Raw genomic sequence first — 18,496 nt, 5'->3', positions numbered from 1 at the left:
ATGGAACCTGTGATCATAAAGCTTCATTCGACACTTCATTTTAAAATATGCCGAAGAGCTTTGTTCAAGTTTCTACCATGTAATCTCCTCCGTACAAACATGTGATGAACGAAACTCTTGCGCACTACACTCTTGGGACCATCTATGTATGTATGTGTCTAATCCATGTCATACATATGTTTTTGCAACTTATTTTAGGGTATGGTCCCAAAATTCAATCATATCCAAAAGGTCTATGGCCCACTAAGAATTTTCAATGATAGTATGAGATTGCAACATCTTCTTAAGGGGTGGTCTACTTGATCTTTAGATATGATTCAGCTTTGGCATTAAAATGATCTGGTAAGACGGATGGACGATGTGGATGAAAGACTTCAATTACAATGGACCCCACGAACTCACATGGAACTGAACTATGTAGTACACTTCCAAAAACACCAGTGTCATCGTTATCTCATTGGCGCAGAGCTGCAATAGGGGTAAATTCGTCTAAAAAATTTACAAAAAGGTAGGTTACTTGGGGAATTTGTTTAAGGCTACCAATTTTTTAGGCGTTTGACAAAACCATAAGGCTCGCCTTAGATATTTTCTCATTCTTGTTGGTTGCTATCTCACAAGCATCGAAACTCCTCCCCTCTCCTCCTGTAACATTGATTTTCGATCTACATAGTTGATGTTTCCGATCACGGTGGGCCCTGTTCGCATCGGATTCGACACACTCCTATGCGAGCCAGATTCAATCACGATGGGCCATGTTTGCATCAAGTTTGAAACACCCCATTCAAGTCAGCCATCTATGCTACCGAACAAGTCAGAATCAACAATCTTCTTATAGTTTTGATCATGGTGGGCCCCGTTTGTGTTACCACATTTGCATTGAAACTTAGAACCCCGTTACAGCCAATGCGTGTCTTCGGCAGCGTTATTCCCTATATACACCTTATAACCCCTTTGGTTATATGCCAAAATTCTTTAAATCCTCAACAATCTCATATCACGTGCTTTGTTGTGCCTGAATCGAAAATCCACTCATTAGATAATATCAAAGGAATGGATTTCAGAACAAACTCATACTAACAAAGTATATAGTGACATAGAAGTTATTGTCTTTTTATAGGCACACTAACGGGCATAGTGGCCGGAGTTTCCGCAAACGAAGTAGGTTATATTTGACTTTCTCAGCTTCTTCTTTCATTTTCTCTTCTTAGGATTTGGAAGAGGCATTGCGGTCTTCTGTTCTTTGTCATTCTTTTTCGCCTTCTTATGAGCTTAAACCGTCTCCTGTTAGCCTTCCACTTGTGGGTCTATACTGAAAAGACATTGGCCGAACTTGACTAAATTGCATTTATTTCAATCTCATGATTGGTGTAGGAGACCAGATCTGAAGATGAAAAAGAAGAAAAGGGAGCGACCTCCAGAATCCTTCAGGTACCGACCCCTTCGTCAGCCCAGATCTCCTGAAGCCTTTGGGTACCAACCATTCCATCGGCCCAGATCCCCTTCTAACTCCAGACAGGGCAACAATGACATGTCTCTGCCGATTAGCGGCCTCAACCTCGGAATAGAAGAGAACAACATCATGTCAGGGAGATCTCCCCGGGGTGGGAAACAGTGAGAAGAAAACGGAAGATTCCTAGTGATGCCATTCCCAATTCCAGCAGTAACTACGGAGGTACGTCTGGACTCTTTATGAATCGAAATGAAGCCAGGGCGATGGGAGGATTCTCTATCTTCATTGTTAATCTTCCTTTTGACTGTACCCGGGAAGACATTGCAGCCATCTTTGCCAGATACGGGAAGGTCAAGGCAGTCCACTAACCCACATTCCCTACATCCCTCAAACCTAGAGGTTTCGCATTCGTCCGATTCCTCTACGAAGATGAAGCTAGAGCTGCCATTGGGGTTCTAAATGGTAAACGGATTGCTGGCAGGGTGGTCACAGTCCAATTTACAGTCCCTAAATCTAACCCACCCAATCGCTCGTAAGGAGATCATCCTAACCCCCCCACCCCTCCACCCCAAATCCCATACCTCTTAAGCATGCTAGCCATCCACCTAACCCTCCCCCAAACCCCCACGCTCGATCTTACAAGGACACTCTCAAAACCGTTCACCGATCCAAGCCCTCCAATCATCCTGAAACAGAGCATGCCACGATGATAGCGGACAGAGCTTCAGTCGCCCACAGACGAAACAAACTGGCCATGGCTCTCATTGGCTACATGAGCCACCCGAACATCTCCATCATTCAGCTCATTCGAACCCTAAGGAACTCCAGATTTGTAACCTCCATAGTGGATGTGACGAGGATAGCTCCTCAAGCTTTTCTCCTTCACTTCAGAAGTAGAGAGGATCTGAATGATTTTGTTGCTGACTCAACCCTTCACTTAGCCATGGGATTGGATTGCATTGAACCTTGGCATCCGAATGTTGTTCTAGGACATGGAGGAACGTGGATTAGATTGTATGGAATCCCTTCCCATGCCTGGTTTGAATCAGTTATAGTCGACATCGGACAACACTTCGGGAGCGTAGTCGAAATTGACTCATCTACAAGGTACGGAATCTTCCAGGCTTTTGCAAGAGTCAAGATCCGCATCAAACCAAGGAGAGATATGTTCAGGATAGTCGAGCTCAAGGTGGGCAGTGAATCCTATCCCATCTATACAATGTTAGAAAATCCTATAAGGGCCATTCCTACCTTCTCCCACTCTCAAAGTCCGAAGTATTCTTCGCAAGAGAAAGAGCAAGGCACCAAGCAATGGGTGCTTTCGTCCTTCTACCATTCCTTGGACGATATTCAAGGGTGCAAGTCACCTGCTCGACGAAATGCCTCGTTAAACCCTCCTGACCTTCCTCTCCAAATTGGCACAGCTCCTGATCGAGAAAATGCTGCTATGATCCCATTCGAGGCTGGATCTACACATCGGCCTGGCTCCCAATTCGCATCCCTTGATCATTCCAGGCCTCAGTCCCTCCTTCCTCCGCCTCATCCCCTGAAGGCTCCTTCATTCCAGCCACGCCCTTCTCGCCCCGGCCTCTAGCCATTGCCTCCCCGATCAGTGGTAATCAGCCTCAGTTGAGATACAGGAGCCATATACACAACAGCCCATCACACATAGAAGAACTCCCCTCAGTCAACAACACCCATTCCTCTGTGGCTCAAGTCGTTATGAACGAACCTCTGTCCTTGAGCCAACATGTCACAGTGGCTTTATCCACCCATTCCAAGTCCAAGGTTCCTTCCCACAGCTAGGTCTGTCAAAAAGAAGCCCAATCCAGACCTCCCAAGGTCATCACGTACCATAGAAGGTTTCTCTCCCAATCTGAAGGTACTAAGCCTAGAAACCAAGACGTTTTTCTCCATGAAGCTAGCGAGATGTTTGCTAAGAAGGAGATCGGGCACATGGGCAGCCCTCTGGACATTGAGCATCTTCATGTCGACCTTTCACCATTCTTCACGCAGTCGTCAGATCGATACCCAGGGGGTCCGGTTAGTCAGGTTCCATCAGATTCTGATTCAAATTCAGTGAAGTCAGATGAAGGCCCTACCCATAGAGACCTTGACTCAAGCAGGGTGAGGAGAAAGAAGGTCGAAAAACCTATTCTCATAGAACCCACCCTCAAGAACTATGTCAAACCAAGGAGGGACATCGATAGTAGCAAGAGCAGCAGGGTCATAATCTCAGGAAGCGTTTCTGATGGATAGGATCATTTTATGGAACGTGAGGGGAATTGGGAATTCTCCCTCAATCAGACATGCGAAGAGACTCATCAATTTGTATAAACCTGCGATTGTAATTTTACTTGAGCTAATGCTTGATGACTCAAAAAGAGTTAAAATTGGGCTCAAGCTAGGATTTCATTATTCTCTGTCCAATGCAACCGCTGGTGGGAAGATTTGGATCTTCCACCACTCATTCATATCTATGGACTCGTTATCAGCCTCAGACCAATTCCTTGCTCTCAGGGCCACAGTTCCGAATATCAAGGTTCCTCTTCATCTCACTTGTGTTTATGCTAAATGTTCTTACCTGCGCAGGAGGGTTCTGTGGGAAGATCTGGCTAGTCAGGCGATTGCGGTGGGAGGTCTATGGCTTGTGTATGGCGATTTCAATGCGGTTACTTCTCAAACGGAGAGAATTGGAGGGAACCCGCTGGCAGGGCCTAGCACTTCCAAATTTGTCGAGGCAATCAACCAAGCCAACCTAATAGATGCAAGTTTCTCAGGAAATGTGTTTACTTAGTGCAACAATTGGTCAGGGAATTCCAGAAAGTGGGCAAGACTTGATAGAGCCCTCTACTCGGATGCCTGGTTGCATTACTTCCCTTCATTTCACGTTAAAGACTTGTCCCGTCTAAACTCCGACCACTCAATCCCCTCTCCTCTTATACACCTCGTCAACCTTCCCTTCCACCCCTCGCCCTTTCAGATTCCAAAGGATGTGGACGCTCCACGAGGGATTCACGACTATCATCTCCAGCGCTTAGGAGTCTAACGTGTTCATCAACCCGATGATTCACCTCCTGACCAAGATGCAGAAAACCAAGTCCGCTCTGAGTAGCTGGAACAAGGAGGTATTCGGGAATATTTTCAGCCAAATCAAGGCAGCAACAACTCGGGTCGATCAGTTGGAGCAGGAATCGACGCTCAGCTCCTCTCCCCACATTTAGTCTCAGTTGGAATCGAAGAAAAAGGATCTCCTCCACCTAGAAAACATGGAAGAAATCTTCTAGAAGCAAAAATCTAGAAACAGGTGGCTTAAGGAAGGCGACAGGAATTCTAAATTCTTCCAGGCCTCTACCAACAACCTGTCCAGGAATGCTTAAAGCGGTTCTCCTTAGCTTCGGTTTCTGCGAAGGTTGGATTACTATGACAGAGAAATGTTGGTCTAGGCCTTGGTTCTCGGTACTGGTCAATGGTGAATCCTCGGGCTTCTTCAAATCTGAGAGAGGGCTCCGTCAGGGGGACCCTCTGTCTCCCAGTTTCTTCATATTGGTCATGGAAGTTCTTAGTAGGGGATTGAAAGCTCTGTTCTAATCTAACCCCAGTCTAGCCTATAAGACCAACCGTTGCAGTTTGACGATCTCTCACCTACTTTTTGCCGATGACACAACCATTTTCTCCAACAGTTCTTCTTCCTCAATCAGGATTTTAAAGGGCTTCCTTCACTCCTTCATGGACACTTCGGGTCTCAAAATCAATTCTGCCAAAAGCTCCTTTATAGTTTCCTCTAAGATGGCTTCCAACAGGATTCGAGGTATTGAAAGGGAGTCTGGCTTCTTGAGATCTTTCCTGTTGTTTCTCTACCTCGGAGTCCATCTATCCAAAGGGCGAATCAAAGCTTCCAGCTTCCAGCTATTAGTTGAGAAAAGTTTAGCCAAATTTCTGGGCGGAAAGTGCGCTCTCTCAATCAGGCTGCCAGGCTTGTTCTAATTAAACATGTCCTCTCAAGCATTTCGATTCATTCCCTAGCGGCGGTCAACATCCCGATGAAGACAATTAATTTCTTCCCTGGAGAAAGGGTTCACAAACTTCTTTTGGGGATGGTGCAAAGGAAAAAAGAATCTCCATTGGGTGAGTTAGAAGTCTATAGTGGGCCCTTCTAAAGAAGAAGGGTTGGGCATCAAATGTTTAAGGGACGTCTCATCATGTAAGACCCGTATCCTAGTCCGTACTGTTCCGTCGACTGCCGCAATCCTTCCGGTCGAATTCCGGTAACCTGCAACGTATAATCGACGTTTGCACGCGACCGTAAGTCAAATCCCGTAGATTTGAGTCGGCTTAATCCGAGACTTGTACCATTGCGACTGCACCGTCGCTGCTATTCTAACGCCGCGACTCACGCACTGATCTGATACCCTGGCTAAGAGATGTGAGCCGGCGTTTATTTCGAAGAAAACGCCGCACATTTGCAATCCCAAGAGAATCTCTACAACATGTCAAATCAATCCCATTAATCACCTCATGTCAAGTACAAGAGCACCCATACTTTCTTTCTCCACAAGTTAAGTAACCACCAAAGTCAACCAATCCATCACCTCACCCATCACTCACATCCATCACCCATCTCCCATCACTTCTCTCCTTACATCCTCTCTCTCCCTCTCATTTCTCAACACAATCCCAAGCAAAAGAGGTGCATACGTCTAAGCCTTTCCATGGAGAAAAAAATGTGATTTGTGTGGCCCACTGTCCCATCCCTTTAACCTTCATCCTAGTCATTCAAACCTCATCTCCCTCCATCAAAGTGAAGCTCAAGGAGATTGGCTTTCCAACGGACCAAGAGGATCGACGATGGGTGCTTCTATAGGTTTAGATTCCATTATTTTTAGTTGAAGGGCCAAGTGAGGCCTACCGATTGATGGTTTGGATCTCACTTTGGACCCTAGGTGTAGCCGATGGCCCACCTTGATGCTCATGATCATTCCATGATGGGACCATTCTCCATGGACCCCATCATGATGTTTATTTTCTTGCTTAAATAGGGTCATCTAGACCTTTCATTTTGGTGGAGAAAGGATCTTCACCATTGATTTTCAATTTGATGGGCCCACATGCAATGGGACCCACTTGATGTATGATCGATTTCAAGGGAGGGCCCATAGTGTCGGGGTCTCTCCATCATGCGTGTCCCTCTCTCTCTCTCTCTCTCTCTCTCTCTCTCTCTCTCTCTCTCTCTCTTCCCTTTTGTGATGAAATGGCTGTGTAATCCGCTTGGATGCACCCCACCATGAGGCATGTGTTGGATCCAAGTCATTTGTAGGTGAGGCCCGCTTTATATGTATTGTATACACACTATCCATCATTTGGTGGCCCACCTGAGCAGGGCCCACCTTATATTTATGTGTTGTGCCAAGCCGTCCAACATCTCTGGACGCTGGACGTGAACTGTATATAAAAAAAAAGATTCCTTTTAGATTTTGCGGTGGGCGACTCATTCAGGCCCCACCTTGATATATAAATTCAATCCACGCTGTCCATCCCTTTCCTTAGACTATTGTAGGTATTGAGCCGAAAAATGGGGCTGATCCAACTTTCTGGCGGGCCATGCTTCAGAAAAACAGTGATTTTCACCGTTTAAATGCACCTACATTTTTCTACATGCTGAAAGATGCCCAATATTGGGCATGACGAATTTGTTATGATCTGTAGAGACCAATGGCTGGGGTGGATTTGCTTGATGCGGGCCCCACGAGTGAAAAACCATGAAAAAACAAGATTTTTCAAAAAATAAAAAATAAAACCAACAGCAGCATTGCTGCTGCTGCTGTGTCAGAGGCGCCTGCGCCTGCGCCAGCTGTGGGCGGGCAGTAGGCAGGACCCACGGCTCCAACTGTGGGCCCCACCATGATGTATATTTGTCATCCAACCCGCTCATATGGTGGGCCACTTCCAGCAGTGGGCCCACACCAAAAATCAGCCGTATACACGACTCAGGTGGCCCACATCATAGGAAATAGTTAAATTGAATAGTTACCTTTGAAACCTTTTTCTGAGCCACAGAAGTTTTGGATTAAGATGAAATTTGTTTTCCCTTTTCATCCAGGCACGTGTGGCCTTATGAACGGATTAGATGGCATATAAGCGTTATGGTGGGCCCCACGTGGGACCCACAGTGATGTATGGGTTTCATTCACACCGTCCGTCCAGGGGACGATGTGTGTGTGCGCGTGCGTGTGTGCATGTGCGCATGTGTGTGTGCACGTGTGTGTGCGTGTGTGTGTATATATATATAATATTATATACAATATTGTATATATATATATATATATATTATATAATTTATATATTATATTATATATAGTATACAGGATGGTGGGCCTTCATGTGGACCCCCCACCATGATGCTTGTGTTGCATACAACTGTCCAACCATTTTGAAAGCTCCTTTTACAGGCTTGAGACTAAAAATAAGTCAGATCTATACTCCAAGTGGACTCCACTTTGGTATAAATATAAGGCCATAGGATTAGGCCCATCTTGATGTATTATGGCCCGTTGTTGGGGCCCACTTGAGCATAGACATGGGGCCCAATTGGTGTGGCCCATCTAATGTACATAAGGCCCATGTGATTAGGCCCATTCGATGTATTTGTGGCCGTTGTTGAGGCCCACCTTGATATGAATATAAGGTCCATTGTGCTGTATTCAAGGCCCATGGGTTATGGCCCATTGTAATGTGCACAAGGCCCATTGATGCGGCCCACTTGATTTATATAAGGCCCATATGAGGCAGCCCATTTGATGTATCTAAGGCCTATGGGTCGAGGCCCAATAAGATGTATATAGGTCCATTGCAATGTGTGATTTCCTATGGTTTGAGTAATGATATTTTATGGCGGGCCATGCCTTGGGAGCAATGTTGGTTTGACGTCCACATTGTAAGAATAATGTTGGTTAAATGTCTGCATTATAACTCTCCCTAGGGCCCATTAGTAGGCCCATACTTGTTGATGGTTCATCACTTTTTAACATGCTTAGTATATATCCATGATTCATGCCCATACGCATCATATGTATGCTTGATATAAGGAATGTTTGATCATTGCATAAGCCGTTGGGCTCAGACATTTACGGGACTCCTTATGAGATGGAGTGCCCCACATGAGCGCGTGGTACGGGCGAGATTGCTGCATGACTGACGGTGTGACTCATGCATTTCGCATTGTGTGTCATGATTCACTGCACACCCTAGCGACATTAAGGTCGTGACCTCCACAGACACATCGTGGATGGTCGTATCGGATACCGAAAATATTGGTTCTAGCATTGTGGGCACTTAGGATGTCCTTGGGTAAAAATTTCAGAACCATTTTGGTACCAAGAGATGCTCCAACGTCTAGACCGAGTGGATACACGAGCGCCCGAGTGTCAAATATCAGTAGGCCGCGTCTCCCACTGTGTCGTAGTCGGTTAGAAGGGGGTGTGGCCTTATCCGCCCGAGTGAGGGGGCTATAAGCTAGGCTGAGTTTGACCAGCTCGCAAATGAGTCTGCTATCGACGAGCCGGGTAGGTATTGGCAGACTACTGGTCAAGCGGATAGTGTGGTCTCTTCCACTTGCTTGACTGTATAGCTAGGGAGAAGGCAGTCAGTGTAAGGTGTATTAGACCCCGGTGATATCCAGAGAGGAACTGTACTGATATGTGTACTTAATGAGTACTGGCACGCTTGTTTTGCATCTCGCATATGACATTTGGCTACATAAGCCTTGCATCGCATGGCCTTGGTATGGCCAATAGCATTCATGCCTTGCATCACATAGCTTTGGTATAGTTGATAGCATTCATGGACTTACCGCATATTTCCGCATTACTCTGATATTGTACACTTGGCGCTTGCCTTGCGCACACACTTACACCACCCTCTAAGCTTTTGTAAGCTTATGCACGATCGTTGCGTGCAGGTGTCGTTGGACAGCAGCAGCATTGAGGCAGGAGCGCGTACCTGATCATTTTGGAGCTTTTTGATCACCTTGTATTTTCCTTTCCACATTGTACTTAAAAGTTTTTGATATAGTGGATATGTGGTGGTGTTATTTTGTGACTTGGTTATGCTTGTGGTTATGCTTCATTACAAAAAAAATCATACTGAAAATCCTCCTTGTAGGATCCCAGGATCGGAATCTGGCATGGGAGTACCGGGATCCAAGAATAGGGCACTACGGAGGCTGTCGGCGCCAGATTCGGCGATCGAGAATTTTGTGAACCCGTTTTGTGAGTTTGGGGCATGACACATCAGCCCTCAAGTTAAAGAGAGCTTGGACTATCTTCATTGATCACGACAGCAATTTATGGGCTAAATTCATGAGAGCTAAATACGAAGTCATGCAGCCTTAGGGTCTAGCAGCTCAGTGCCATTCTGACTCCCCAACTTGGACTCAGGTGAGGAAACTCCTCAACCTCCTAGCTGCCAATTGTCATCTGTTGCTAGGTAATGGAAACAACAATTTCTCGGAAGTGGATTGGATGGGGCTAGGCCCTCTCAAAGGCTACCTTCATGACAACCTTTCTCCTCAGCCCCAAAATCTGAATATTAATGAGGTCATTGGCTCTGAGGGCCTATTCCATAATAACTCTTTCCATGCCTCCCTGCCAAATATAGTTCGTCACCACATCATTTCGATAAGCCTGTCCCTTCACCAGGGAGAGGACCGTCTCATTTGGACTAGAGAAAGGTCGGGCCCATTTTCCACCAAATCAGCCTGGCAGGTCATCAGATCCCATCGTCAGTAGCGGTTATGGGCTAGATGGGTGTGGCATTCTCATCCCCATCTCCCCCCCCCCCCCCCCCCCCAAAAAAAATAATAATAATAATAATAATAATAATTTGTCATCTTCTCTTGAAAAATCCTTTACAAGGCAGTCCCGGTTGATATTAGCGTGAAGAAAAAGGATATTCAAATGGCTCCCTCCTGTGTTTGCTGTAAGGCCGGTAGTCGAAACGAGGAATCCCTCGACCACCTCTTTGTAGAAAGCGAGATAGCTTCAACCCTATGGTCCTATTTCTCGTCCACTTTCTTTGTAGATTTACTCCCCAACCAATCTGTGGGAGGCAGAGTCTTACAATGGTGGGCTATTGCTAAGGAATCGTCCCCTTTGGGTATGCTTAGAGGGATCACTCCGGCCCTCATCCTCTGGGAAATCTGGATAGCGAGGAACGAACAGCGTTTTGACAACCGTCACATCAGGATACAGCACTCCATCAACCAAGTTCGGTCTTGGCTCACACGCCTGTACAATGCTTTTCCCCTTCCGCTGTGTAAATCCCAGAGCAATAGCGAGGTAGTTGTAGTCCTCGGCCTTCCACTGACGATTAATCCCCTCCCCACTATGTCTGTGGTGAAATGGACTTGCCCATCCAGGGGGTGGGTAAAGTTGAATGTTGATGGCTCATCCAAAGGTAACCCGGGTCTGTCTGGAAGTGGGGGAGTTTGTAGAAATGAGAAGCGTGATTTCCTCTTTGCATTCTCTAATGGATGCGGTGTGGGGTCAAACTTCATGGCAGAAGTCAAGGTGGTGGTCGACGGTTTGAAGCATTGTAGGCAATTCGACTACACTAACGTTGAGGTGAAGAGTGACTCCATCGCTGTCGTGGATTTATTCTCTAATAGAGGGAATGTCCCTAGGATCGTCTTCTACTGGAAAAACCAATTCGACAATTTTCGGGCCGCTCTTTCCATTTCTGTTAAGCATATCCCTAGGCAGTCGAATGCAGTGGCAGATAGCCTGGCTCTATGGGGTAGCTTAAATCAGCAACATCGGTTATTCCAATCTACCTCGGATCTCCCCCGTATCACTCGTGGGGAGCTGGTTCTCGATAGAGCTGGCTTGGGGGCAATTAGTTTCTTGTAGCCAAAAAAAAAAAAAAAATCATCAATCTGTGAGTTTGCTTGTTTTCTTTCTGTTCAGCTCTTTATGATAGGCGGGCCCAGTCCTTTTTCTCTAGGCCTCCCCAAATTGTAAATCCTCCTTTTGGAATTGAATAGATCCAGGGCCGTTGGATGGCCTTTTTTTTTTGAAAAAAAAAATCTCTCATACTAAGTGGTCACAAAAGTCTCTAAACATAGTAATAGAATGTAACGCCTTGAAATTCGGGGGTCGAGTATAACTCAGCTCCCGAGTTTCAAAACATCACTTATGCAACATATGCAATGATGGATGTATGTTGTCTGTATGAGTGCATAAAACATGGAGTAGATTAAGCCAAACTGCAAACATAATCCAGGAATAGGTGAAATCTGCAAGCGGAAGACTTAAAGAAATATATATGTATATCTACGTAAGTCCCTGAGATATATATGCTCTGCCAGGTCATAATTACAAGTGTTTGTTTTCAAAATATAAGTATCAAAATGAAATCATCTATTATAAAGAAAACCCAAAATCCCCGTAGATCAGGACACGGCTCACATGAACCCGCCTGATAACTGCATAAAAGAAAACGCGTCCTCGTCATCCTCATACTCCTGCTCTGCCTCAGGGGTCGCATCATCATCTGCATCTAAGACAGAGTCTGGTTGGTGTTGAAACACCGTCCCAGAATGTGAGAGTGAGTGATCAACTCAGTGGAACTATACAGTAAGAGTTAACATGTTATCAAATCAATCAAGCAGTAATGATAAGGCAATACAATCAAACACGTCCTAATTACTCTTGTTAATGCAAGGATGTATGTAGAAATGATGCATACTCTCGCCTGCACTCCCTCAGCGTCTTCATCGTACGGTACGAATGACAACCTCCCGTAATGCCCACGATGCCAAAGCAGATGCAATGCGGTGCATGAACATGATTATCAAGTTGTTATTAGTCCTTTTCATACAGCAAGATTGGGAAGCTAAGGTTCCTTCCTCATATTAATTCCCAACGGTGATCCATTCTAGGGTCGTCAGTCCTAAACAATCTCATACGATCATATGGTTCTAGGTCATTGTAAAGGGCTCGTCACCAATCAATGCATACCTATCATACCTTAGTTACTACCCTAAGGCTTGTCGCCTCAATGCAGTATTAAGGTATGCTCGAGGTCACTACAAAGGGCTCGTCACCAATCAATGTAGGCCTACAGCACGAATATAGTGTCCCATACCACCATAATCGACTCACGAGTCTGGTGTGCTCACTGGTCACTACGGGGAGGCTCGTCACCCCAGCGTAGGCCGATAACTTGATCACGGTGTCCCATACCACCATGCCTAGCTCATGAGTCTTAGCGGATCAAGGTATAATGGTTAACGGGATTACATTGGTAAGTTTAGTACCCTAGATTCAAACAATAGCGTTCATATATGGTGCACATCCACCGGGACAATCGGGTTACTTGACGAGCTCGACTAGCACGAGCGCACGTTGAGTTGAACGACATAGAGTGCGCAAACACCCCGTGTGGCCAAACCACTACCGATAACCCTAATACGACTCGGGTTCATCAAACATGTCCTACGTGGTGAAAACAACATCGGCCACGAACTCAAGGTTTATTACCGATTCCCTGGACTATTTCATAGCCCCAAACACAGTCAAGTATAATAGATATTCATACCAGCAATTCAGAACAGTAATGGATCAAAAATTCTAATCATACAGTATGTGAGCATTTGATGAATATCAACTTAACATGGATATACACATAAGTAGTGCCTGAATTTAAACAACAAGGAATGTAAATTACATGTAGGAAATCATACACACCGATAAGATAGTTGAGAATCTCTTCTCAACACCCGTAAATAGGATAATATTTTACACACTAGATCATTCAGACATTTCTACAAACACTTAGACTACATATTCCAACATACATGACATATGTCGGTGATAACACACATTTGGACAATTCCTTTCGCCAAGGAGTTGACACACATACAACTAGCACAATTGCACGACAATTAATCATGGTAAACACATGTTCGTATTTCATACATATACGATACTTTCTACATATACAAGGAATACACAAATCTCAATATAGCTCACATATATCAGGAACACAATATAAACATCGCATTTGTCATGTGAAATTGCACCCACAACAACAATAAACCATTAACCGACATTGAAAGCCTTGAAAACCATAACCTATACGAATATAGTCCGCACCTTAAACCAGAAAGTGCGCAACAGATCAGATTTAGACGATAAGTCTTCGTCAACGACGACTAGATAACCTAAGGCATGAATAAAAAGAGCTACATCAACACTTAGACTATTCGAAGCTACAAAACAGGTTAGGGTTTGATTGACTTATCCAAGAATAAACTTAGAATTGCCGGAATAACGATTCAGAAGTGATAGTTTAAGAACACAAAATAACAGGGAAGAATCTCAAGATTATTCACCAACTTCTCTCTCACTTTCTCTCTCTTTTCCTCTCTCTCTCTCTCTCTTAGCTAGGGTTTAGGAAATTCGTATGGAATTTGAGAGTAAGGGTTTAAGGTCTTTATATAGGCTTAAAATTGATGAAAATAGCCCCAGGGCCAAGGTATACTTAGGTTATAACCAAATCGGGTCTATTTCGATCCAACGAAGCGCTTCTGGTGGTCTTTTTTTCACGTGCGGTCGAACTTAAGCTCACTGACCATAGATCTAGGTCAGGTTGAGTTTTAGTACCGATCGGATTTACAGATCACTCATGGCGGACCAATCTCAATTCAATGGTCACCGAAACTCGATCAGGTCCACCAGCACTATGACATGCCTGGGCCATCTTCCCTGATCCGAGGGTAAATTTGGGTCAGAATCCAATGGTCAGATTGCTTAAAATCATCGCGCAAGCGACACGACTCAGATTACATAAATTCATATTTAATTTCTCACCTTTCTCACACTTTTTACTCCGGACTCAAGCAAATCAACTCAGGACATCATCTAGACTTAATTTTTGAGGTGATTGTCAAGCCCAACAAGGTGATCATAATTGTCTAAGATCATCGCTATCGGACTTCCGACGCGCAGTCCAGGTCCGATACAAAGTTTCCAAGTACTCCCGAGAGCAACTGGATTTAGCGTTGAATCCTAGATTTCAGGGTAACATAGCGCTAACGATTCTACAGGTTTTGAGTCTTGCAGATCAAATTTAAAGTGATTGGTGTTAATTTCATAAGTAATCGAGTTTAGCGCTAATTAACCCACAAATAACTTCTAAAGAATTTGAAGTAGTACTCGGGTCTTTGCACGAAATTTTTCGGGTCATTACATAGAATCAGTATGGTTCATAATCCTTTTGATTGGGGCTCAAAATGCAGATAAGGAATGATGCATTGTGATTATCTTTTGATTTTCAGTCAATTTGTACCCAACATTTATAAAGGTTCCTATCATCTGCTCCATCTTGCGAATATGATCATTGATGGGGCAGCCGACTAATATCTTGTATTCCTATAACTCTACTTCCATTATTTGAACTTTTGCATCTGACTTATACGCATAGGAATTTGCTAATGAATCCCATATCCCTTTAACAGTCTTATGTACTTCATACGGTCTTATGCACTTCATACATTTATATGAGTTATTTGTGAATTGTGCTAATAATTAAGGCATTACAGGCAGAACATTTTTATTTAAACTACTTGTTCTAACGGTTCATTGTGGCCCTATGTTCTCCTAGATTTTTGTTATAAACCATTATAAGTTCCTCTTAAAACTCATTTAGAGTATGCAAAATGTCTTCCATGTCCAGAATATTTCGCACTGCGCAGGACCAGTTTTCATAGTTGTTGCCGTTAAATTATTAACCCTTGACTTGTTCAACGATTAGTGCCTTTGTGGTCATCTCTATACATTGCATCAAGTATTATTTCTTAGCTATGATATATGATATTTACGCTAATCATCAACCTTTCTATTTGTTATTTAAATTTTCAAGTTATAAAAGTGATCAATCCATCTCATATGAGATTCGAAAGTCCATATATTTAAATGGGCGGTGCAAATCAAGTTCTCTGAAATAATATGAACTTGACGCTTTTATGACTATTTATTTATCTAACTTACAACCCACCATTTCGAGTGCATGCATCATTTGATTGAAAAGTCTAAGATCCCACTTAGGTTATATACAATCTTAAATTATAAAAATTATAAAGATAATTCTAGCATAAGTTTTCTATTATTTAATAAAACCGGAAATAGTTCTTATCACATTGAGCATAATTGTGACACACATATTTACCTTATCATCAAGTTTAAAGAAAACAAATGTTAATATGAATAAAAAGTCATTTCATCATCATTGATCATATCTGTTTGTGATAGATCCCAATCATCACCATTAACGATCGTCATTATATGAGCTAAAAAAAAAAAGAGCAATTTTGTTCTCCACAAAGCTTAGATATATGCTTTAGACGGCTCCCAGTAACAACAACAACGACAACAAAAACAAAAATAAAATAAAATCTTCTCAAATTCTCTCCTTTGTGGACTCTCAGATTTCTTAGCCACATGCTGAAAATTCCAATACGGAAAAGTTCCATGGGATCCAATGTGATGTCCTAGTGACATCCACTCTATTTTTCCTGTGGTTTCGTCACGGGCTAATATTAGGACATGGGTCCAAAAATTAGAAAAATCCCAAACTCAAGTGAGGTACGTCATGGGAAGCAGGGGGGATTGAATACCCACATTTGTGGTGTGGTCCCTTGCGCTTTGATCAGTCTTAATTTTTTTTTTGCTCATGCCCTAAAATGAGCTGGTAAAGTGGATGGACAGCGCGGATATAATACATACATCATGGTGGGGCCCACAAAGCCTTTCCACTACCGAGCTAGGCAGCGGAGGGGAATCCGAGTCCAGAAGACACAGGCTCCCCTTTATAGATTAAGGACCACACATCTTCTGACACTTAGGGCCATATATTTCATCTCTGAAAAATAGGAATTTTATGACTCTCGGTCCAAGGATATGGACATAGTTCCTCAGTCCATGAGTTCGTCTAAGTGGGCCCCACAAACATTGGAAATCCAGAAGGTTGATCTGATGGTTCCTTCGATGGATAGTGTCCCAAATATCTCTTAAATTGGGAGATCCTATCAATCCAATCTTTATCACCTTTTTCCATTCAGTTACGACCGTTGCTATATTATTTTCTTAACCGTCTATTTTCAGACCACGATCAAAGTGCTAGAATTGATTAAAAGGTGAGATATTTAGAGCATATATCATCCACGGTTTGAATCCTAAGATCAACGGTTACGATCACCAAACTGTGAACCGGACTAGCACGATAGGGTCCAAGGACGCTCATACTGGGAAAATATCACGTACGTTTTAACATTCGAGATGTGTGGGGCCCACTTTGATGTGTATGTAGAATCCAAACCGTGTATCTGGTGATCCTCCTCATGTTCATTGTACATGCCAAGAACCATTCAGATAAAAAACTCAGGTGGGACACACATCAGGGAGCAATAAACAATCACTCCTAGCACTTATATATTCACTTGAGTTTCGCTGTGTCACTTCATCCTCGTGGTGCCCATGTGATTATTATTTTGGATGATACATAAATAGCACGGCTGTCACCATATTCCACCTAGAAATTTCTAAGGTTATGCATACCCTCCCCAATGTCCCCCATTTTTTGTTTTGTGTGGGAAATATAAGCCATGAAATAGGCTGAATTTTGGGTGTTAGGTCTGAAGTTTGGGAAGTCATTTAATGGACGGGTTGGATGGAAATATTACATGAAATTGAGCTCCACACAGCTCTAACGTATGTCAATTACCATCCGTCCGAACGTACGTGATCATTCCCGATCTCGGGGGCCGGGAGTGATGTAATTCATCTATTAAAAACCGTACTAAGAGACCGAAGTGATCATGAATTGACCATGCCTCTCGTGTGGCTTCAGTACACACGTGTGACATATTTGCTGAATCTGGTCCATTCATCAAGTATGGCCCACTACAATGAGGATTTTTCTCAAAATTAAACTTGTTACCATCATTAACAAGGCCATGATATTGCATTAAATATTGGCCTTTACATTTGCTGACCATTCATTTTTATCATATAAGTGTGGTCCACTTCATCAGATTAATTATAATATTTTTGAATCAGAATAATTTCACTAGAAGGCCATCTGTTGAACGCTTTGATCTACTACACGTGTAAAAAATCTTCATATGTTCCGCGAAGATCCTCCTCCATCTCATGCTAGCGAGTGCTCTTAGGATACTTCTATTGGAGGGCAACATGAAAAGTTGGGTCCTAGTTGTTGGCGTCGTTGAGACCTTTGAGGTCCATGTCGTACTCGTGGGACCCACTGGAGAAAAGTATAGAAATATCTGATAGACTGTAGATTATGATCACCTACATGATCTGTACAAATCATATGTAAATTCATCAACATCTGAACCGTTCAAACCATGGGATCATTTGAAATTAAAAATTAAACCGTCAATTATTAGAAAAAATGGACGGATATGATGGAAACTATTTAAAGATTAATACGTAACAAATAAATGGAAATTAATCGTATATTTAAAATTTTAAAATTATTATTATTTCTTTATAAAACATATATTGTATTTATCGTAGGATGGACGGTTTAGATTTATGTTCTTATATTCCTCTTTGAAATTTAATTTTTGAAAGTGTATGGATCTCCATACTCTGTCGGAACACGAACATCTCGTTATAAAGATATTCCTCATGTCAGATTCCACCCGGTAACATACCGTACATACTTACAGCTGGTAGCCGGTTAATCGGGAGCGGACTAGGTGGTACACGGGTTATACTTTAGTGGGTGTTTCCCTCATCGTGGAGCCTACCTTGATTTGTTTTGGTATATCCATACCGTCCATAAGTTTTTTAATATAATATAAAAAAAAAAAAATTATATTCAAATTTCAAAATGGCCACACAATAGGTATTGAATTTCCACAATTAAAAACTTCGTGGAGGTAACAAAAGTTTTGGATCCAGCTGATATTTATGGTTTCACATCATCCAGGTCTGAGTGACATTTTCAACATGTTGGATGGAA

This window comes from Magnolia sinica, chromosome 15 (genome assembly GCF_029962835.1).
Source record: "Magnolia sinica isolate HGM2019 chromosome 15, MsV1, whole genome shotgun sequence".
Classification (NCBI taxonomy): domain Eukaryota; kingdom Viridiplantae; phylum Streptophyta; class Magnoliopsida; order Magnoliales; family Magnoliaceae; genus Magnolia; species Magnolia sinica.
Note: the sequence above shows the minus strand (reverse complement) of the source record.